This window comes from Mya arenaria, chromosome 13 (genome assembly GCF_026914265.1).
Source record: "Mya arenaria isolate MELC-2E11 chromosome 13, ASM2691426v1".
NCBI lineage: Eukaryota > Metazoa > Mollusca > Bivalvia > Myida > Myidae > Mya > Mya arenaria.
The window spans coordinates 46,372,764-46,398,315 of NC_069134.1; the positions used below are offsets into that span (position 1 = coordinate 46,372,764).

A 25,552-nucleotide genomic window follows, 5' to 3' on the forward strand; every position below is an offset into this window, starting at 1 on the left:
TGAAATGATGTTCTTGTGTTTAATTACTGTTCAAGAACTATGCAAAACTGTACTAGAACAGTAACTGATCACTTTTAAGAACAGTTGTACTTGAACAGTTCAAGAATACTTTTTAAGAACAGTTCTTGAATTTTTTAAAGACTATTGTTGTTCTAATACTGTTCTATATTAAAGTCTTAAGTACAATATAAGAACAGTTCATGAATAGTGTTTGCACTTAAAATGTTCTTGAACTGTTCATAAAGACAAGTTGGCACATTTAAAGAATAGTTTATGAACTTTTATGTTCTTAATATGTTCTTGAAATGTTCTTTTTAAACAATTTGGCACATCATAGGAACAGCTTATGAACATGGCAAGTTCTTAAAATGTTCTGCATATGTCTTTGAAAGGAAACTTGTACAAAAACAAGTAGTTGCATCAGCAACATGCAGGAAGTTGAGGTAGCTGTGGTTACAACTGGCTGGTGCATTTAGTGTAATACATTTGGCCCAGTTATAACCCAAAGATTATAAATAAAAAATAACAAACGTAAAGAAAATTCCATATCAAAATAATATGAACATTAAAATTAAATTTATTTTAATTAAAGCACCACATATATCATATGTATCATGTAAGGTGCCATGGATTGCTGGTCACATTGCATGGATAAAGTAATTTATATTTTTTATATATATTTTTTTTAATAGATTTTTTTATTTATTTTTTGTCAAGATTTTGTCAAGTTATTAGTAACTTTTTTTCATGAAAAATGTGGAATATTTTTTAAAATGACATATATTCACTATCTTGTCAAAAAAAATAAAATAAAAATAAAAAAAAATAAAAAAAAAATATTTTATTTTATATAAAATTACTGTATCCAGGCAATGTGACGAGCACCTGTGGTCAACACTGGTTAATTAGTTGTTAAACCGGTTAAATATAATATTTACAAAATACTATAGCCATATTCTAACGTAGCTATATAACTATATTCTAACGGTTACGCATTTAAGACGAAACGCTCTTCACTGGCGGAGATAGTTTCGAACGCCCGCCATTTTTGTCGAAATAATGCGCCAAATAAACTGATGTCTTGTTTCGTTTATTTAAGGTAAGTTCAAGCGATGTAAGGAGTATAATTCAGTAACGTTTATAACGATCTTTTACGCTAATATTATTGTTTAAAATAACATAGCAACATTTTGAAGTAATGAGCAAATATGTTTTGTTGTAATACATTTTCGCGACAAACATACGAAATACGTTTGTGTAGAAACACAGTTAAATGCTTGTTTTTGACTAGCGTTCAGCTAATACTTAATTTATATATATATTAAAGCAGCTTTTAAATTTGTTTCTTAACGTTGGTAAGCTATTTTTGTCGAGAAAAAGGATCAATTGTAATGGGCCGGTGTAACGTTGTAAAGTGACCCCCATAGAATAATGACCCCCCGGTCATTATTTTATATAAAATAATGACCATTTTCTATAAAATACTGACTCCCCTTATAAAATAATGACCCCCCGATTTTATCTGTAAAATATTGACCCCCCCCCCCCCCCCACTTAGCCTGTTACTAACATATCTATATCAATTCAAGTCACTGTCGTGTTTCTATGGCTTTTATATTTGTTGTTGTTGTTTTTGCTTCTGGAGCCGCTGCATGTTACTGCTGCAGAAGCTGCTGTGTCTACATCTATTGAAATGAAATATAAAATTGCTTCCATTTGAATTTCATTTAAATTATCATCAATGTAATACAATATACATAAGTCGCTTTAACGTAGCTGTATATGATTCAACTTCAAAGACAACATTGTTCTACTTCATCTGACGTTAGATAGCCTTTGTTCATACCGTGGAGGCATTGCTTAAAACGAATGTGTTAAAAATGCAAGGCTTTGAGGAGCTATTTAAGCAGTCACTGTTCGTGCCATGACTTACATCAAAGTCCATGATGTCACTGAGCGGTGTTTTTTATGTTTTATGCAGACTGCATCATTTCTAAAAATAGTTCCTTTGATTTACCTCAGAAAAGCCGCTCGTTCAACATCAAAGAAAACGACAGCGACACCGAAAGCAGTTCTACGTAAACGCGTGTATATATAAAGGTCTGTGGTAAGCAGTCAGTCCAACCTTGCAGCATGGACGAGAAAGATTACACAGATGTTGTAGAGTTTGTAAAAAATGGGAAGTATCCCGTTTCTGTAAAAGACAAGAACAAAAAGAGGAATTTTCGTAGAAAGTGCAAACCTTTTATTTTTGATGACGGGTTGTATTATAAGAAAACCAGCTCATCAAAACGTTTGCAAGTTGTTAAGAAAGGGAAGACAGATGACATCATTCAGAGCATGCATGCATCAGATCACGGAGGACATTTGGGAGTTTCAAAAACGTAAGTTTGATATAATGATTTCATTATCATGACCAAAAAGGAACTTGTGATTCCTGTGAGCCTGTGTTAGATATGACATTTAAGATTATTTAAATTAGTACGAAAGCTGAATAACAAAAGCGTCAAAACGTGACTGAACTCGTAATAACGAGATAAATATCTCGTAAAAACGACTAAGTATCTCGTTATAACGAGACAACTATCTTGTTATTAGACTTGTACGGATTATGACGGACACGGACACTGAGAGCGAACAACCGACAGGCAGGGGATACTCTCAAAGTTATTTCATGCTTTAAAACAGTCATGTATGTATAAATAAGGCGTATCAGATGAGTCGTTTTACAAACTAACATTAAGCTCTAGATCTTTGTATCAGTTATGATTAATTTTCGATTATAATAACTGTAAATATATTGTGAGAACAGTCCGAACGCAATATTTTGGTTTTCGCTGACAAAACCATTATACTGAAAAAGGTAAAGAATATATAACGGTACTTGATTTTAAAGTTTATAATATAGGTGAACAGGTCTTTGGATCATTCCATTATTAGATAAAACTGAAATAAAGTGTTTTGTCTATATATTGTCCGCTTTTCATGCCAATAGTAAATGATACTGGTTTATTTTGATATGCAGTGTGCAATATTAAAGTATAGTCCGTTTAAAAAAGCTGATTATGAGATACGAGTTTATTGTCAATAAATAGGGGTGTAATGATCGGATGACTCCAGGTAAATGTTATTGTTTTGATAAGTATTTTATTTACTTGATGCATTAGCATATTCACTTTAATTTAATTGTCCTCTAAAATGCTCTGTACTTAATGAAATTACAGATATTAATTTCTCATATAGAGTCGCTGGCCCAGTGGTATCGTTCAGATCTATGACGATAGCGGTTGTGGGTTCGAACCTCAAGTGAGGAAGTTTTTTTTATGCCCCCCCCCCCCCCACAAAGTGGGAGGCATATAGTGATTGCACTGTCTGTCCGTTCGTCCGTTCGTTCGTTCGTCCGTCCGTCCGTCCCGTTTCGTGTCTTCGTCATAACTTCTTAACTGTTGAATGGATTCGAATCAAACTTCACAGAATTGTAAAGCACCATGAGAAGGTGTGTCGCGTCCAACTCTCAGTTCCCCAGGTCCAAGGTCAAGGTCACACTTAAAGGTCAAAGTTCAAATCTTTCGTGTCTTGGCCATAACTTCTTTACTATTGAATGGATTTGAATCAAACTTCACAGAATTGTAAAGCACCATGAGACGGTGTGTCGCATCCAACTCTCGGGTCCCCCAGGTCCAAGGTCAAGGTCACACTTAAAGGTCAAAGTTCAATTTTTTCGTGTCTCAGCCATAACTTCTTTACTATTGAATGGATTTGAATCAAACTTCACAGAATTGCAAATTTTGAGTTCAAACATTTCAAGGTCAAGGTCATCCTTCAAGGTCAAAGGTCAAATTAAGGTCAATGTGCTAGGGGGGCATTTGTCTCTTACAGTGACAGCTCTTGTTATTTCATTTTTGGAAAGAATTACATAGTTTGTATTTAGTAATGTTATGTAAAAATCTAAATCACGAGAACCTCACTTATCTCGATTTTGCATGTATAATTCAAATAAGGTCCGAGTACACATAATAAGTAGACAGTATCCTCCAAGTAAACTATAAGAATGCCAGGAAAGTATTTGAATTCCGCCGAAAAGGAAAAGGTTGTATCTGTGCACTTATGAGGATCGAACCCATGATCATAACATGTGTAGTGTTCCGCATTCTTCCATTATACCACTACGCCACAGTCATTGAAAGTTGCTTATGTAAACTCAAAACTAATTCTAATAATTCTATCGTCATTTAGAACATTTAGAACAACATGTATTGGATTTCAACTTGTCTCAGGTGCATCCATGGCTAGCTTTATTTTTAGTAATGATACTACAGTGAAACTTGTAATAGGTGACTTTCCGTGAGACCTTAACAAAAAGGTCACGTATGACTGGGAGTCTTTTAATTCAGGTCCACTAACGTCAAGTGTTTCAATTTATTATTTGTTCTTGTAAATCCTGATGCCTGTCTTTTTCTTGGATTATGGTATTTAAATTGATATAAGATATTCCCTATTTAGAATATGTATACGTATTTGCATTATTATTTGTCTAATTCCTTTTTACTTGTTTTGCAAGCCATTTTGTCTGCCGTGATATCATATTACTGCACATCGGTTGAGTTTTCAAATCCCGCGTTTATTCATCGGGTAATGGATAGGTTTATATGAGATTATATTTCCATCATATTTTATTATTGTTTGGTAATACTAAAAGGAGCAGGGATTTTGAAATTTCGAAATTTTAATTAGGTTGGTAGCTCCAATTCGATTTTCTCACAAGAAAAGTTGTTCGTACGGATTATATAAAATGAACTCGTGCATCCACAGATCGTCCAATTTTGGACATATTAGAAGTTATGGTTAAATTGACTTAACTCAGATAATAAAAGAGAAAAATAAACATTTTTGCCATAGCACACAGTAAAGTTAACACGCTGGTAAGAAATCCAAGATCCGAAGCGCTATATGTTAATGACTGAAAAATGCATGAAATTCGTTTAATTAAGCCATATTATCATCACGGGGTGCAAACATTACGGTCGTTTGTGGCGTCAGACAGGGAGTCTTTTAATTCAGTCAGTGACTTTATATAGATTTTTTTACGTCAGGCGGTCGTAAACAGGGTCGTATACGGCAGGAAGTTGTCTAAATCAGTGAGTCGCTAAGGCAAGGTTGACTGTATTTTGGTAACTTATCTGGACTAATAGTTATGTTTGCTTTGTTTCAGATGGGAAAAGATTTCGACTAGGTTTTACTGGAAAGGATGTTTCGAAGATGTACACACGTTTATACAGAACTGCGACAACTGTCAAAGAAAGGTGAACCTGAAGAAAGCAAAGAAGCCACTGCGACCTATCACAGTTCCCGCCGAGGCTTTCAAGCAAGTGGGCATGGACCTTATAGGTCCTCTAGAAACCTCTTATCAGGGTAAGTTTTGTCTGTCGGTTTGTTGGGCTGCTTTGGTAGACCCTGGTGACTTTGACTCGTAGACAATATATGTCGGGGCATTGTGGTGCCGCATAGCGGTGTTGCTGCATAAAGATGGTCAAACAAAATTATGCGGCGATTTTCAACGCATGCAGAGGGCATGTTTAGGCGGCAGAAAGGCCCCCTTTCGCCGCATAAAGAAACCCATTAAAACATAAACGATAATTACTAGTTACTTCTATGAAGTTTCAACCAGACCAGGATCTAGTTTTATGTACTCACTCTCTCTTCCTCTGAAAAAGTCTTAAGTTCCGAAGGTCATTCCATCTTAAGTGGGGGCATATTTTATTCACTATACATTATATAGGGAAAAAAATTGTGAACGCAACTTCTCCTACACCGCTTGGTGGATTTTGTTCAAACTTTCACAGATGATCAACCTTAATGTGTAGATGATCGTAAAGACAGGAATTTTGGCTGTGATTGGTTTTAGCAAAATTATGGCCTTTTGATGTTTTATTCACTATACATTATATATGGAAAAAAAAATTGTGAACGCAACTCCTCCTACACCGCTTGGGGGATTTTGTTCAAACTTTCACAGATGATCAACCTTAATATGTTGATGATCGTACAGACAGGAATTTTTGCTGCGTTTAGTCTTAGCAGAATTATGGCCCTTTGTTGTTTTATTCACTATACATTATATAAGGAAATATTTGTGAAGTAATAATTTTGGTATTAATATACTTATTAATTTCATATTTGAACACAACAAAGCTTTGAACTGGACCTTCAAAAAATTAATATGAAGATAACCTTGGCCTCTGAATGACCTTGACCTTCAAATTTAAAGCCTCATAAGGCCTTTGTGTTTGGAGTGGCTGCCACTATTTTTGTGACTAAAGTATACTAAAGAAATTATATATTTTTCAAGTTAAATTATATAAGAAATAACTGTTTTCTTAAAGCTTTTTAACAGATTTGTATATCCAATAAGCATTATAAGGAAAACAAAATATTTTATTACCTCCCTTAATTCTTTTTACTATATGTTTACATGTAGGATAATTAAAAGTGAGTGTTTCTTTACGTTTTATTGTTGACATTCCCTATTTAGACAAATGTTAAACCCATTTTTAACATAAAAATAAAAGCCTTATGGGACTTTAAAGTTTGAAATTTCCCAAAAGTGACTAAAACTTTGCTATTTATTTATTAGTTTTCTTCATGCTTGAGCACAACAACCTTTTTAAGACAAACTTAATATGCGCTAAAGATCAAATGATATAACATGTTACTAAGCATCATGTAGGGGTGCACCAGTGTCCTATGGACACATATCTAGTTGTTTTATGCGTGGCATGTCGCCGCATAAAGGTGGTCACCCTCTATATGCGTTGAAAATCACCGCATAAACGAGTCCGACCACCTTTATGCGGCAACACCGCTATGCGGCACCACAGGGCATAATAATGTTATGACCCCCGTAATAATACTATGACTGGGGGTCATAATACTATGACCGGGGGTCATAATACTATGACCGGGGGGTCATAATACTGTGACCGGGGGTCATAATACTATGACCGGGGGGTCATAATACTGTGACCGGGGGTCATAATATTACGACTCCTCCACACATAGGAAAATGAGTCTCACACAAACCACTATATGAGGGTTATTTTCTGTGTGAGGCAGAGTCATAATATTGTGCCCCCGGTCATAAACTGTGACTGGGGTCATAATTTTACATCTCCCCTACACATAGAAAACGCCCTTCACATAGTACCAACGGTTGCACTGCTCATTTTTAGTCACTATTATGCATAAAAGTAATGATGCGACTCATATTTCTATAAGGATCAGTTTGCTAAGTTACAATATACTTATATTGATAAAATCACCATGTCCAGTCTTCACGTGGTTTGACGGTGAAGTTAATGCTAAATGATGGTGGAAAACAACCTACTGGGTATTTCACCTCTGTACCACCGTACTCATTTGAAACGTTGTAATACATTGTAGTCAGTTTAACTTGAGATTTTTAGTTACTGGAGCGGTAGAGACGTATCGGTAATGCACCTGTTGAGTGGTGGTAAACTGAAATAGATTTTACGCAGTTTACGATTAGTTACAAGCAAAGCGACCGCCCATGTGAAACAGGGCCATGTGCGAAAGCAACTGCATTTCTTTTTAAGCACTGTAAATATATGTCGTATTTTTACGGGAAAACCATAGTTTATTAAATTAAATTTTGATAGTTCTGTATTTTTACGGGAAAACCATAGTTTATTAAATTAAATTTTGATAGTTCTGTAACTTAAACGCCGTCGACGGTTGCCAGCTGATATGTCAATGTACCAGCTGTTTATGACCTGTCAGTCAAATATGATCAGGCTTATTAGTCCCCTACGAGGACTATAGGAATGCCCTCCGTCAGTCTGTCCGTCCGTCCGTCTGTCCGTCCGTCCGTCCGAAAATCTGGATCCCGCGATATCTTCAAAATACTTAAAAAAAAATTCATGAAACTTGGAATAGTGATAAAGGGCAATATGGAGATTATGCACGTCTTTTTATTTATTTATTTTTTTCGTTTTTGCGTCCGTCTGTCTGTCTGCTTTAAAAAACATTCAACACATCTTTAACCTAACTGGATTCCACTATATCTCCAAAAGTACATTGAATTTTTTTATGGAACTCCCCTACCGGTGTAACCGAGATAGGATTGCCCTCCGTCCGTCTGTCCCGTCTGTCCGTCCGTCCAAATTTTGTTTCCGGGCTATTTCTTGAAGACTATTGGCCAGATTTCAATTATTTTTTTTAAGAGTTATAGCATTTGACTAGCAATTTGCAATTTTCAAGCGAAATGAATGGGGGATTTTTTTCTTAAAGTAGTTTGTATAGAACATATCAACTGTAAACTTGAGAAAGATATTATTAAGAAACAGAGTAGTGCTTTTTTATTTTCCTTCCATTTTTGTCGAGCCCACCTTCGGTGAACTCGACCCTTAGTCGCCAGGTTTTGATGTTCGCTATATGTGCGTGCATGTGTCCGTCCTGATTTTTACGGACCATAACTCCAATTTGAATGAAAATGGAGGAATTTCTGTAAAAACTTCACACAAGTGATCACCTCCATGAGTTCTAGTTCTGCGCGCATGAACTGGGTTTATGGGTCAAAGGTAAAGGTCTTCTTAGAGATCACTGATAAATGCTTGTGCAGGGCATATCTGGTAACTGCATGAAGAGATTTTTTTTACTATAACTTCACACAAATGTTAACTACCATGAGATCTAGTGTCGCACGCATCAACCAGGTCTCCAGTTAAAGGTAAAGATAACAGAGGTCATTAGAAGTGCTTTTCTAGAGGATATCCTATATGCATGAGGGAATTTTTATGCAACATCTTAAAACTGCGATGCTGGCCCGTAGACATGCAGAATGAAATTCTAGTTTCTATGCAAACTCAAACTTGAAAAGAAACATCTATCGGCTGGGGATATACTAGTATTGTCTTTGACAATGCATCGTTGATTAAAATAAGTATTGTAAAATGCTTACATTTATACATTTCAGGAAACAAGTACATTGTCGTTATAACAGAATATTTGACAAAATGGGTAGAGGCAGAAGGGATTCCAGACAAGTCATCTGAAACTGTACTATCAGTATTCACAAAGTTTGTCACGACACATGGTTGCCCCAGCGTATTAATAACGGATCAGGGGAGAGAATTCTGCAACGACTTGAATGAAAAGTTTTGCAAGCAGTTTGGGATAGAACATAGAATTGCATCAGCATATCACCCACAAACAGGAGGACATACTGAAAGATTTAACAGGACTTTGTGCGATATGCTTGTGCACAGTGTAGATTTGTCGCAGAAAAATTGGGACATTAAGTTACCATACGTACTGTTTGCCTATAGAACGTCTAAACATGAGTCGACGAAACAAACACCATTCTATCTTGTGTTTGGAAGGCACGCACGCTTACCAATAGAACTAGACTTAGCAATGCAATCGGATGATAACCAAGACTCTGAATTGTCACTAAAGGAAAGAATAGACTCGTTCATTAAACTGTCGTGCAACAGAAAAGAAGCATCGTCCAATATTAAAACGGCACAATCGAAGCAGAAGAAATATTACGATTCTTCACTACCTAAAGACGATACAGCAGGTTTTGAAGTCGGCGACCAAGTCCTTCTTCATAACACCAGAAAATTGACGAGAAAAGGAGGGAAATTGGGTCTAAAATGGAAAGGACCATTCAAAATAACAAAAGTAACTGGAAAAGGCACTTATTTCCTAGAAGGAATGAAAACAAGTGTAAGTGGGAACAGACTGAATCGCTATAGGCAGAGTAATGACGATGCTGCTACAGATAACACAGAAAAGCGACCAACTGAAGGTCCAAAAGATGACCACAGTCTAATAAACAAAGAAACAGGAACCCAAGCAAACGAGAAAGCGTTTGAAAGACCTGCAAAAAGAAACGATAAATCTGACGACTGCAATCTCCCTCCAAAAAAGAGAAGAGTATCGCGAGAAGATGTTGCAACACAACCTACCAATTCTACAGAATCTACTAATCAAGAACCCCAACCATTTCAATTCAGACCATCTAATCAAGAATGGCAGGAACAAATCTCGAGTGTATTTAAGTCGGCAGTCAAAAACACGTATGCATCCGGTCCAGACAAATATATACGACGAGACGCCAAACCTACTAAAACTGTAAACATGCGTGGGGATGGCAATTGTTTGTTTAGAACATTCAGTTATTTAGTTTTTGGCGTACAAACACACCATAGCTTGATAAGGCAAGCGATTGTTGACTTCATGAAAGAAAACGAAACTCTAATGAAAGGCATTACACGTGATTCGGTTTCCAGATATCTAGACACGTCAATGATGGCCTCCGAAAACACTTGGGGAACAGAAGTGGAGATATTTGCTTTTGCAACTCTCACCAGAAGCGTTGTGTATGTTTATTCACAGTATGGCAGTAAGGAACAGTGGCGTTGGTTAGAATACAAACCGTTAGGCCTCATTGGTGGTAATTTAAGGGGTCGAGCAGTGTACATTCAGAATTCCAGCGACCATTTTGTCCCGGTGCTAGAGGTAGATGGCGAAGAGTTCTCAAGAAAGCCATACAAACGAATTCGGAACCACATTCCAGAAAGATACCACGCCCTTATAAGTGATGACATATTAGATGCTGCTTTAGTGAATTGTTACGCAGACGAAGCCTTGCTATTAAAACTTGACAAAAGTGTAAAGACTGTATATGTGAAGGCTTTTACTAACACGCCTTACAATGTAGAAGGGCTGCGTGGGTTATCTGACGAGGTGGATGCAAATATTTTCAATATAGTATGTGACTGGAGCGATGTCGAAAACATACTTAATTGATAAGTGACACGTGCAAGAATAAATCAACAACTCAGTGGAGAACGATACAATTTATGCTAAATTTGGTTTAACATATTGCATCTGATGAGCATAACAATGCGTGCTAAATATACCTTGTGTGATTTACTAACTAAAATAATAGCTTAAGATATAAACATATGTGACATGTAGTTTTACCAAAGCACAGGTCAACACCCTGGGACGTTTTGTTGGATTCGCCTCTATATTCCATACAGTTTTAAATAAAAAGTCCTTTCGTTTATGAAATTGTCCTTATTATATACCGAACAACACTCCCGAACCACGGATATATAGGATCTCACATGAGTTGTCATATGATATAAGATTTTATTAAACGAGCTCAAGAAAATGTTACATAGCGAGCCTCGGGCGAGCTTTATAACATTTTCTTGAACGAGTTTAATAAAATATTATATTTTTTGACAACGAATGTGAGATTCGTTTTATCACATGACTTAAAACATAAAAATAAAACATATAAAATAAACCCTTTTTAACGCTATGAGTACGCACGCTTTTCACGCCTTTTTTCTATATGGAATGTATTGGCGGAAATGAGTCACGTCAAAGTTATATTACACGTGTTAAATATAAAGAAATTCGTAATGATTATATTACATGAAAAACAAGCGATGTCATGTGATAAAATCAGATCTAGCAAATTCAACGATAATGCTACCAAGACCCGTATCTATATTCACACAAAAGTAAAAACACTCTAGAGGCCACATTTTTATATGAATCTTTATAAAATTTGGTCAGAATGCTAGTTAATTCGAGTGAGTTTAAAACTGAGTCATATTAGGTCAAAATTAGAAGTATGTCCGTCCGTCTGTCCGTTTGTCCGTCCGTCCGTCTGTCTGTCTGTCTTCCGGTAATGTCAAACACCCCCGGGGACGTAGACATGGTTGCGCGTCAAAATCGCAAGAAGGTTTAAAGAGTAGTTTAAAAAGATTTAAAAGAATGTTTAAAAGGGTTAACTAGAAATACATTCTGCATGCCCACGGGCAGATGTCGAGCCCGCTTTGTAGGTTTAAATTTTCACAGAAAGATTCATAATGGACATTTGTGAAGATGAAAGAATGATAATGACCTTGACCTTTGATATTGTGACCCCAAAAACAATAGGGGTCATTTACTCAATATGGGTGATCATCCTATCAGGTTTGGCAGCTGAAGGTTGAACAATAATTAAGTTATTGAGCGGAAACCGTTTTCAGTTTTAAGGTCTATGTAACCTTGAACTTGTTATTTGACATTTGACCTCTAAGTGTGACCTTGACCTTTGCCACAGAGACATAATTTTTTCGCGCGACACACCGCCTTGCCATGGAGAACATTTATGCCAAATTATATTAAAATCCCTCCATCCATATAGAAGTTATGCTCCGGACACGGATTTTGCGCCGACTCCAAGTGTGACCTTGACCTTTGACGAGCGGATCTGGGTGGTGTGCGCGACACGTCTTCTAATTAAGGTTAAAATATATCTCAAGTTAATGTTAAATTCCTTCAAAAAATGAGCGAGATATTTCGTCACGCAATCTGATTGGCACATACGAAATAAACAAGTCTCCGTGACGTCATATGGGCTGGCCACCGCTCTTCCGAATAACGGACGCGATCGTCGTGTTAATAAGATGCAATCGATTTTCTTAGAAGATAATCCAATAAATCGACTATTATTCTTTTGATATAAGTAGAAATAATATAAATGATAATATAAATATAAGAAATGAACGCCTTCTCGCTATAGTTCAACGGGTATATGAATACAACAAGTAGCGTGCATAGTTAACGTAAACCCCTTCGGGGTTTACGAACTATGCACGAGACTTGTTGTATTCATATAATCGTGAACCGACGCGAGAAGGCGTTCATTTCTTAAATATAGCTGCACTGAACTGCTCAGGGGTAGGGAGGAGGGCAACAGTAAGTGGTAGGTTGTTCCAATGGTACACAGTCCTGGGGAAGAAAGAACATTTATGATAATAAGAGGTTGCTGTAATTAACCTGTAACTCAGATCTTTTGCATGAATTGCTTATCCTTTTTGTGCTAAATGATTTCTAAAACCACTTTTCGAATGGTCATGAAAAGAAAAAAGGGATAATATTTTTAAGTCATTCATCATTGCTAGTTCCATTAATCTGTGTGGGACGTTTAATCACTATACAACTTTGATGACTACGAAAATGATTCAAATCACTAACAAACACTTGTCACTTACAGTGCACTTACAGTGATTCTGCTTGTATAATTAATAATTATTTAATTTCAATCGCAGAGAGGTTTATATAGTTGACTCCTAATCCAGTTGCACAGATTCGATTCTTAGGCGAGGAAGCTATCGAAGTATGTTACATCAGATCAGGATTAGACGAGTTCTGGTAAGAAGTCCAACGATACTAGATTGAAATCCAGCCACCCTCGCCCCCTGAAAACTAGCTAGTTCTGTGATTATAAATATTTTTGATTGTTGATATTCAAACAGGCCGTAAATTACAACAAGTAGTTGCGTATTTTGTTGATGGAACGTTCCTATGCAGTCCATCGCCTATGTTTTAAATGATAAACTGAGCAGCGCACAGTTTGTATGCCTGTCACCCATACACGACCCTGGTAGGCGTCGAACTCACAACGGTGAGGGGCAAGTGATTCTCGGTCGGAGACTTTAACCATTTTTTCTTTCCACACAAATAGGCATCGGTAGTGGTAATCCCTGAAGCTTGGATCAATTCCATCTAACTGCGGTCAAAAAAAAACGTGCAGTATGGACGCATGCACGGACGGGTGCCATCTCTCCTCCGATGTCTATGGATGAAGATAATTATGTTGTGCAAGTGTACCTTAGATAGGTTAGGTCAAGGTTTGGATTGGGGGGGGGGGTCCTTATTCTATAGGGGGTCACATTTCTACGTGAGGGGTCATTTTTCTACGTGTGAGGAGTCATAATATAATGACCCCCCAGTCATAATATAATGACCCCCCGGTCAATATTTTATATAAAATAATGACCGGGGGTCATTATTTTATATAAAATAATGACCGGGGGGTCATTATTCTATGGGGGTCACTTTACAACGTTACACCGGCAGCGATGCAAAAGTGGGTGGGGAAGGTCAAAAACTAAAACCTTTAAAAAAGTTTTTATTGTTTTGAGGAACGATCTTTTAGGGGAGTGAAACATATATTTTTGGCGACATGTTAGTAGGGAGTTCACAAATTTTACAATAGAATATTAATATTTTTTATAAAAAAAACTTTCACATTTATTCTGAAAAGTCTGTTGACATTATCACTTTGTTTTCATGTCAAAATGCTCCAGACTACCTATTTAACAATGTTGTGAGTTCGTTATTATATCTTGTCAAATAAAAAATAAAAGTTCCTCAGGTTAATAATGAAAAGTAGTGGATGAGAGATCATTTCCGGGTTACAAATATGTTAATATCTTTTTAAATATAGCTGCAATCAAAACAAAGACATTGTTGATTGGACAGTTTCAATAACTTCGACTCAGTCACAAATATACTCTTTATGTTTAAAGACAATATAGCTTTTTGATTTGAAATCTGATAAAATCTTATATCATAAAATATGCTCAAATCCTAATTACAGCTTCTCATGTTGCAATGGATAAATGGGTATGAATCATGCTTGTTAAATATTGAACCTCAAAACTAAGAAGAAATTGATTTTTTTAACATTTTTAAATTTTGGTCCTTCAATGGACTTTTGCATCGCTGCCAACCCTTGACCTTTTAAATAACCACTATGCAAGCAAATTATGGTTAAGTGTCTGAAATGTTGTTTCGTCTATTTTAGCCAACCCAAAGGAGCTAACAAATAAATCATCAGTCCTCAAACGAATCAACCAGTGAAGGAGAAAAACATTCAAAGCCGTAAATTGTCAAATCCATCAGTGAGTAGACTATTTTTTAAAGCAAATGGTAAGATTTTCATTCTGGTTTTGAAAACAATATGGTTGGATGTGTGGAGTGGATTTTATATGTAACAGACAAACACTAATGAGAATCTTTAAAAAAAAATCAGACTCAATAAATTTGAGCTCTTTGGTTCGAAAGAATTAAATAAGCTATCATTAATTTATATACCTGCAACATTGAAATCTTAATTCGCACTGATTTGATAACCAACTGGCCGTTAGTTATTTGAAAATGTTGGCAGTACAAATAAATAAAAGAAATATTTTTCAGGTTGGAAGATGGATGTCAAAGTCTTAGACAACGAAAGGCTTCCAGAGTTAAGAAAAGACCACTTCAACAAAAACAATCATGCAAAGAATGACTGCAAAAAATCTTTTCGCAGATGCGTTTCATCATCAAGTGTATAAGGAAAAGGGACCTGGGTACAGAGACTAGATGTAAATGTCAAGGACTGAAATGAGCAATTCAATGGTTTCTTACTAATTGTGTTTATATGCGTCATAAGAAATTAAAACTGTTATAAATGGATGTGTAGTAATGATGAAATTATCACCTTGTGTCGAATGACATTAACTATTCATGAATTTAGTTCATGAATGACATTTTGGAAAAATAATGTTCATGAACTGTCAAGTTCATTTACTAAGCAGGAGTTCATGAACTTAGTGGGAGTTCATGAACATGATTTGTCAAAATTGTCATTCATGAATAGTTCATGTTATTCTCATCAAACGCTTGACGTCACTGACATGGATAAGTAATTTGCTGGACTAAAGAAGCTCGATACATGGAAAATGATAAATGCGAATCAATTAATACGCTGTCGTTCTAGAATCAAAATAACAACTGTATGACTAACTTTTATCAGTAAATACAAAACTGAGTTTGGCGCGCTGATGCAAAAAATTAAGTCATTAATAACTATGCATTTAAACTCCAGAATTACCTTTAAGAACCATTAATGTACAGGTGCATACTTTTTGTTTCTTAAATACAATAACTTTATCAACTGTGTTAGTTTGAATTTTTTATCCATGTTTTTATGCACATTGGTTAAAAGTACATGTTTGAAAAATATAATGATATAATTAAGGAGAGATAACAGTTTTACTTGCGTCTATGCTGTAAGAGCGCAGTAGGGCATGTGAGCAAATTTCATAAAGCATGTTAGAGCATCTTGGGTCGTTTGCTTTCTTACCCTACTGCGTTCATACAGCATAAGCGCAGTAAAATGTGAGCAATACTTGTAACTTTAATACATAATCATAAATGAAAAAAATGTTCATTGTGGTAAAACAGAAGCAGTTAAGAAAAGTAATCTACTTTTCATGAAGAATTGAAATTGGTTACCTAAAACTGGAGCTTATAAGAAAGTGTTTTCAATTTTCTTGTTGACTATTTTTTTCATAATAGTGGTTGACATTTTAAACAAGAAAGTTATAATGTAACAATTGTTCAAGAGTTGTTCCTAAAACGTTATCGTTTAACAATTGTTATCACATCAAGTCAGGAATGTACTGGGTAGATTTCAAGATTTTAATCCATGCAAGAACATTTCTAGATCCGTACTTGATCTATTCTTAACGTGTACAAGAACCACTAGAAAATGATAAGAACATTTTAAGAAATGTGCATGAATTGTTCTTGAACTGTTCAAGAACTGTACTTTTACTACTATTTAAGAAATGTGCATGAATTGTTCTTGAACTGTTCAAGAACTGTACTTTTACTACTCTTTAAGTGTGCAGGAACAATTCAAGTTCTTGAAATGTAACAGTTTCAGTTTAAGAACTATATTGAAGACGCTCCAATATTTTACATAATGGACAGTTTGAGGCCTATATCATACTAAATATATATATATATATATATACTATAATTTTGTTCTAGTCAAAGTTTGGCGCAAGTTGTTAGCTATTGCAGAGAAATAAGACATTTTTTTTCCTTCTCATATACATGTAAATGGGATATCAACAGAATACAGTACTCGGCATGCTAAACTAGATGACGCCATAAACATATTTTAATCAATTCAATTCCATTTCACTGATTTTGATCTTTGTTAAGTTTGTTGTCAATCCTATTTATGTGACCATGGTCTACCATGGTATGTGACCATGGTCTACCATGGTATGTGACCATGGTCTACCATGGTAGTTCATGGTCTACCATGGTAGTTCATGGTCATATACCATGGTAGTTCATGATATATCATGGTAGTTCATGATATATCATGGTATACCATGTAACGTCAAATGGCCGCCCCACGGTTTATGACCATGGTGTGCTACCATGGTCTACCATGGTGTGCTACCATGGTCTACCATGGTATCAAACCATGGTAAACCATGGTCTACCATGGTATAATACCATGGTCTACCATGGTGTGATACCGTGGGGCGGCCATTTGACGTAACATGGTAGTCCATGGTAGTCCATGGTAGTCCATGGTTATTGGCCATCATTTTCGCAGGGGCAGTCCCTTTCATAAACAACAAGTGAAGCCAATGCTGTATTTATTTGAGACAAATAAAAAGAAGCAAGCACAAAGTTCAAAAAGAGTGACCAATGTGAGAATACTTTACATAATTTATAAATTTGCATGCGATTCAGACAATTTTAATGCTAGAAATCACAAAAAATCATTCCCTTGAATAATTCCTGTCATAGTTTAAAGCTACACTCTCACAGATTTACCGTTTTTACAACTTTTTTTGTTTTGGAAAGAGCAAATTTTTGCGTAAACATCTTCACACCAATGATATCAGATTGCTGACAAACAATCAGCTCGTAGTTTGCCATATTTCCGTTCGAAAATTAATGTTTTATGGCTTAAACCGTTACTAACAGTTTAAGAATAATGCTTAAAACATCAATTTTTTTAACTTAAATATAAAAAATTGCCATGTACATTTTGGTCAGCAGTCTTATATACCTGGTTTCCATGGATTTTCGCAAAAATTGGTTCGTTCCAAGACAAAAAATAAAAACGTTGTCAAAATGAGAGTGCAGCTTTAAACTGATAATAAAATTTCAATGCACTACATTTGACATAATTTAAAACAAATGAAAAAATGTTATTTTTTAAAGCACAATATATCCTTTATGTGACCTTACATTATAATGAATTTATTCAGATCATAATTAAGTGACTTTTCTTGCACTTAAATGTGAACAAGAAGCTTGGGATTGAACACTAAATGAAACAAGAATGAAATTAAATGAATCACAAAATATCATCAAAATTAAACACACAAAGGTTATTTGATATACAAAAAAATGAAACTTTTTAGACTTCAAAAATTTAACATTTACTAAATACGGTTATATAAAATGATGAATACATTTGTAGGAATTGATATCCTACTAGATGTAACTCGGCTTCGTTTATTTTTCTAAACTTTCTCTCAGTGATGAGGAATAAATTTTATTCACTGTAGTTGTTTTCTAAGTTTATGAAAATAAGAACAATTGAAACAATTCATTAACTACTGTTGATCAGTGCAGATTGTGGGAGGTCATGGTTGATTTCAATGAACCACCAATAAGCCCTGTCAAAATTGGATACTGATTGGTCAGTCAGGTGCTTTTGGTAGGCATGATAAGCATGAATGTTAATTTTAACCATCATTTATGAATGTTTACACAATCAATGGATATTGAAATAACAAGCGAAATGTTGGTTTGAATGATGAAAGCCATGAAATATGTGAAGTATTGAAAAAAGACCAATTTTTTCAGCTTGTGTAAAAAAAATGAGAAAATTGTTAAGTAAAATTATTTATTGTTTATCAGGAAAATGTTGAAATCTCATGTTTAGGCCTATAGTTATCATACTTGATTGCTATGTTATTGGCACTTATTGCAATATGTTTTATTCATTGCAATATTTATGTAATTAATTATTATATTGACTTAAGTTTGTAGATAAGAACTAATGGTATAGGTGATGTGAGAATGATCTCGTAAGTCTTTAAAACCCCTTTTGGTATTGTGAGTTTTTTGCTCGAGTCTTGTTCAGTTTAGCTTTTGAAGATTTTCAAAGTAACTGCAAAACAAGTCCAGCTGTCTAGAAAGACTATTAGTCCTGCACTTTGGTGCAAATATAGCTAAAATTGTGCAAACAATGGGAAAAGCATGAAATTTGGCAGAGATGATCTGTATACTATAAGGTATTTGAAAAGTACGAGACCCCGGACAAAAATGACCCCCTTGACCTCTCTGCTGGACATTGAATGAAGTGACCACTTGTTCAGATTTGTTTTCTCAAGTACTCAACTGTTTTAGTCCTAATCGTGTATAAGTTTCATTCAAACTCATTTTCTAATGTAGTTTGTTGTAGTAAGAACTTGAATACTTTGTTCTGCATGATCTTCCAAGTTATCTGACCATTCAAGTGGTCAGTCTTATTTCAATTGGTTAGAAATATGTAAAACAAGAGGGATATTTTACTATAAAATACAAAACTTGTTACTAGTTTTACTATACAATACAAAACATTTTCTTATTCTTTTTTTTTCTTGGATCTTTAATTTTTCACATTGTAAGGTAACTTTGGTGCTGAAAGGTAATTTATAAGGTCACTTTGATGCTAATGGATGAATAATTTGTATTGAGTTACGTTCCCTTGTTATCATTAATCATTTATATATAAACATTAGTGCTTATAAGATAAAAGGGTTTATGAATTATAATTGAAGTATTTTTAATAATAAGTTTTCCAATGGTTATTTTTCTGTTGTTTTTTTTGCGGAAAAAAGTCAATGCATTTACCAGTGCAGAAGGAGGAAATGTTCTGCAAACCTGATACACTAAAATATTTAAAAAATGTTTTAAAATTAACAGTATAAACTGGCAGTCTTGTATATTATTATGTCAGGAAATTACAGTGAACCATTGCAAAGTTCAGCCACAGCTAGAAACTTTAAAAGTACACTTAAGCAGAGTTACAAATCATTGGAAGATCACCTTGAACAGTATTGCCAAGTCAATGAATGTTACCTTCAAAATCAGTTAGAGTCCTTGAAATCTTTAGGGGGGATTGCAAAATAGCTTTATGAAAATAAGGCAAAATGACATAAACACTGAAGAAATAAGTAAATTGCAAATGGCAATTTCAAAGGACTGAAAAACGGTCAGTATCTACTGCCAATATATCTGATGAAGCTAATACAACCCCTGCCAAGCATACCCGTAAAAATACAGAAAGTGATTCAAATCTTAACAAAGGAAAAATACATGGCAATTGCACAGTGTTTCAACCTTTGAAGGGGAGATCAAGGTGAGACAAAATGCTCTTGATTTACAAGATACAGTTTTATTGGTAAAGCTAAGTACTTGGGAATTAGTATCTCAAGACGCTGTTTATCACTTAAAATACCATAGAAGTCTATTCCACAAGGCTCGGGATGTTAGTATCATATATACTCCATACTCATGGGGATTTTGAATAAGTTAAGTTTTCATACTCTCAGAGCTTAAACAATTGTAAAAGAAACGTCTTCAGCAGATGGGTGTTGACACATATATTCATGCCTCTAGACTTAAGGACTGAAAATTATCAGTTTTTCCTGAATAAAAGAGGTATACTAAAGGATGTGATGTGTTAAATGCCTACCGCAAAGGCATTGGAGCTGTTCTAAAACAGGCTGTCCTCAGCTTAGACTAGTAAAGTAATGCTGTTATACTCGCCAAAGCTGCTAACATTGTGAGGGAAGATATATTTGACAAGAAGTCTGAATGTTTTGTTGGATCCTTTGAAAATGCTTGTCAGTACCACAGTCTTTGTAGTCATTAGTGAGCATAAAAGTGCCAAATTGCAACAGATAAATGTGATGGAAACCCAAGCTACCTATACATTATCTCAACTTGTCTAGTTTAACACAATACAACGTTGCAAAAGCAGTTCCAATGCTCCGTTTCATTAAAAAAGTAGAGAATTTCCTCTTCCAATGTATGTAGGATGACATGCTGAAACTAGAAATAGGGGCATTGTGGATAATGAAGCAACACGGGGCGTCAATTTCCTATAACAGAGTACTTGAGCTATCCACTGTACTAGGGAACAATGCCATAAAGTTGTATGAAAGCCAAAATGTAGTGTGTCCTCAAAAGCATTGGACAACATCGATCACAACCATAGCTCTACATCATCCCAAGGCTCATTCCATGGCACTAGCATCTCATTGTTTCAACAGCGCAATACATTATCAGATCGAATTGACCAACGTGTTCCAACTATTGAGGGGGAATTCAATTCTAGTACTGTCCAACAGTTACCCGTGCCATACAGATGTGTGAATCCAGTACGCTTTACAAATACAGAACCGGTCAAACCTTGTCCGGGAGTACCACTGATGGTTTAAACAGAGATAATTCCAGAAGCCAAAGAATCACAGTTTAAGTAAGAATAAATACTAAACGTACATTCCTTTTAGACAGTTATGATAGCAGTCGTATTATAGAAAAATAGAACACTTACTTATTTATAAAATGAACATATTCAACATACTTGTTGACTAGCATAAAAAAACTATTAGAAATATTTCTTTTGTTTTAAATCCTCTGCTCCAGTTTTTGAATATTTTGCACTTAATTTATTTTAGGCGGTTGGTTATGTTCGTATCTGCCTTATAACTGAGGAGATGTAAAATTTGCAGATGTCATGATCAGCGTATCATGCCAACCTTGACCAGCATGCAAGGAATGCGGCAGTTCCAGGCACTATTGCCACTTTTGAGGAACAAGCCAAGTCACCAGCCATGAACAAGCATGCAATGCATATTGTTTCGGCCAGCATGCAACAACTCAATCCCAGTCAAACACCTGTCATCGCATGTGACAAGCCCTTGTTTGCAAAAATAAAACTAGTTAAGTGGAGTTGGCCTTAAAGACATGGGGAAGACATGTACTTTGTTGGTAACATATATAAATAGCGGCATTAAGGACCCTTGGTGACTGGTTGGACAACATTGAGAAAGCGGATGTTGCATCGTAAGGTACTGCTGAATCGTTATTGAAAGCTTCCGAGTACCCAGAACAAGCCATGTTCATCATGTCTCCGCAAGTGCTCTCAAATGCTAATTCATAGTGCATTGTTTTCATCGGAGGCAAATACTATGGGCGAATCTTTTGAATCTAGGATGATACGCAGAGAAGCAAAGTCCCCACAGTCTAAATTCTTGGCTTAACCTTCCGTTTTGTGAAATCTATTTGATAAGAGGGCTTCGCATAGTACAGAGGGCTTGATCATAACAACTATGCGCCTTGGCTACCAGTGCATAAACAAGACCTGTTTCTTATTGAAAAACAACATCCCGAAGTTGCTGAGCATTTCAGCAATGGAGCATTTGTAATGAATAAAACGCACCATGCGTTTTCTGGTATCGCTTTAAAGATCATGCCCACGAACAGACCAATAAGTTTCTGAGGGGTGAAGGGGGAGCTGTAGGTTTATTTGGCTAATTCAATTGGCATTGTTGTATAGAAATACATATTACTGTCTATTAATATGACTATTTGGTATGCCAATTGAAGTATTACCTTCAAATGTACTGCAAAAATGACAATGTAGTAAGAAATTTTAATTTAGGTAATATGTATTTTTCATAGTACAGGCGTTTTCTGGCGGCCATTTAATACTGCAGGCTCATATTTATGGTAAAATATGCAAAAACAAACAATTTCTACGCGTATGAATAAGAAAATCGTATTCTTCTGTAGAAAACAATTGCAAAAAAGAAATAAAATACTATACAGACCAAATAAATCAAAGACTTTGTACGACTTTATCGCATTTTGGCGGCCATTTTGAAAATGGCCGCCACGACGGCCATATTGTCCAATACTTCCGGGGTCACATACTTTTTTAATTCTGTATGGTAAATAGAACATATCTGCAAAAGTTCATGCTTTTCCCATGATTTGCACAATTTTTCACCATATTGCAGTACTATATGTCAAACCATGACCAGATATAATTTCTTGTATTTTCAAATTACCAACTTGGCAATGGTTTTATCATAACATAGGATATTGGTTTTAAAGAACATGTTAGTGTTTTTGTATGTGGAATGAAATATCATAAGTGGCACTAAATTGAACATAATTTATAGTTCTCATTGATATTACACATAGCCCCAAGTACATGTTGATCTAAGATTTAAGGCTTGGATGGAGTCAGGGCAAGAAAAATGCATGTTAATACATTGTACTTTCCAACGCAAGAACTGTTTGTTTATTCAAGTAAATAAAGCAATCCCCACACCAAGGAACTGCAGTATTGCATAACCAGCTTAATTGACATAATGAGTTTGAGTTCAAATTGCTGCAATTAAAGGCACATATTGTTTTCAGAATTATTCAAACTCTGATTTAAGCAACCTTAATATAGTTATATGAACTACTATTGCAAAATGAAAGCTTTTTAGCCGGATTTTTCATCGAAAAATTGCGGGTTATAAAATGGTGAAAACCGGGCGGGCGGGCGTTAACAAGTTTGCGTTAAAGTTTTTATTTTATGTAATAAAATCAAGAGTTTTTATCCAATGGTAATCAAACTTCATACAATGGTAGAGCATAATGAGAGGAAGTGCAGTGTACAATAACCATAACTATATTCTTGCTTATTACTCAGTTATTGCCCCTTATTACTTTTTTGTCCGGAGTATAACTTGAAAAGTACTGGATGGAATTCATTGGAACTTCATACAATGGTAAAGCACAGTGAGAGGAAGTGCAGTGTAAAATAACCATAACTCAATTCTTGCTTATTACTGAGTTATTGCCCCTTGTTACTTTTTTTGTCCGGAGTTTAACTTGAAAAGTACTGGATGGAATTCATTGGAACTTCATACAATGGTAAAGCACAGTGAGAGGAAGTGCAGTGTTTAAGAACTTTAACTCTACCTAAACTAATTACTGAGTTATTGCCCTTTATTTGTTTTTTGCAGTCAATTTTTTTTCCAGACATTAACTTGCAAACTACTAGATGGAGTTTATTAAAACTTCATACAATGGTAAAGCACAATGAAAGGAAGTGAAATACACAAGAACCATAACTCTTTTTCAGCTTATTACAGAGTTACTGCCCTTTGTTACTTTTTTCTTGTCCGGACCATAACTTAAAAACTATTGGATGGGATTTAATAAAACTTCATACAGAAATAGATCATAATTAGAGGAAGTGTAGTGTACAGGAACCGCAATTCTATTTCAGCTTAGTACAGTTAGTGCCCTTTGTTACTTTTTCTTGTCCGGAGCATAACTTGAAAACTATTGGATGGAATTTAATAAAACTTCATACAGTGATAGATCATAATGAGAGGAAGTCTAATGTACAGGAAACGCAATTCTTTTTCAGCCAATTACAGAGTTATTGCCCTTTGTTACCTTTTTCTTGTCAGGAGCATAACTTGAAAACTATTGGATGGAATTTAATAAAATTTCATACAGTGATAGATCATAATGAGAGGGAGTGCATTGTACAGGAATTGCAATTCTATTTCAGCTAATTACAGAGTTACTGCCTTCGGAGAAAGAATTCCACGGCCATAAAAATTCATTATTCTTTGTCAAATCTTTATGAAACTTGCTCAGAATATTTGTCTACTTGTTGTCTTAAACATTAGTGAATATGGGTCACCTCAGATCAAAAACTAGGTCACTTGGTCAAATCTTAGGAAATATTTTCCTGATGTCTTAAAAAAAATCATGAAACTTTTCATGAAACTTTTACATTTTTTTCTCTCCAGGATGTCTTAGTCACATTAAAGTATAATAGATTTTCAAGAAACTTTTACATTTTTTGTCTCCAGGATATCATAGTCACATTAAAGTATAATAGAATTTAAGCATAAATTACAGTTTTTTCCTGCAGGATATTGATTTTTTTTTTCAATTTTCATGACATTTGGTTACTTTACACACATACACACACACACACACACGCACACACACACACACACACACACACACACACACACACACACACACACACACACACGCATACATGCTTTCACACTGGCACACACACCATTGACCTGTCAGCACCACAATCAATGATTGTATTTTCAGGTTTGCAAAATTGCATCGTCAAATAAAAATCCGGCTTTAATGCGGCGTTGCCGCATTGGCGTCTTGTTTAGATTTATAGGGACGGGTAAAAAGTATTTGCCAAATGTACTGCAACACCCGATACCTGTTGCCACGGAATCCAACAAATTCTTGGCACTCCAAATGTGCCTGAAAAGAAAGCTTCTTGATTCTACATTCAACATCTTCTTTCTGTATGACATATTGGACCAGGAGAATCATGAACCTACAACCTTTTGCATCTATTGAGATAGGGAGCTATCAGGACAGTGACAGAGGACAATACAAGAATGACCAACTACTGCATTTATTGAGTTATCTAATGCATACAAATTAAGACGGAGAAAATAATTCTGAATTTTTCCAAACTACTTCCTTAAGCATCTTGTACATGTATGTTTGTCTTTTACAATGATTGTTCAAAGTTACAATGGCCCTGTGGGTTAAAAATGCTCTGTCCACGGGGTAACAGGTTTTGTACATAATATGGTTATAAGTACTGCGTTTTGATCCAGGAGGTTGTATTCGACTCAAGTAGATATTTGCAGATTCGGATTTCACAAGGCACGAGCCGAGTAAAATCAAAATCTACAAAAAACTACCAGAATCAAATATGACATTCCGCCATATCCGGATCAAAACGCAGTACTAATAACCC

At 35.3% G+C, this 25,552-nt stretch overlaps 1 long non-coding RNA gene across 2 annotated transcripts; it reads left to right on the forward strand.

Annotated features, from left to right (window-relative positions):
* The first annotated feature begins 864 nt into the window (after positions 1-864).
* LOC128214535 (uncharacterized) lies at positions 865-15,330 on the forward strand. 2 transcript variants are annotated; one of them, XR_008257934.1, is made up of 3 exons: positions 865-1,099; positions 14,681-14,777; positions 15,073-15,330. It is a non-coding gene; the product is annotated as an uncharacterized LOC128214535 (long non-coding RNA). The 2 variants fall into 2 exon arrangements; XR_008257933.1 differs by lacking the exon at positions 865-1,099 and having other exon boundaries at positions 14,257-14,777.
* The last annotated feature ends 10,222 nt before the right edge of the window (positions 15,331-25,552 follow it).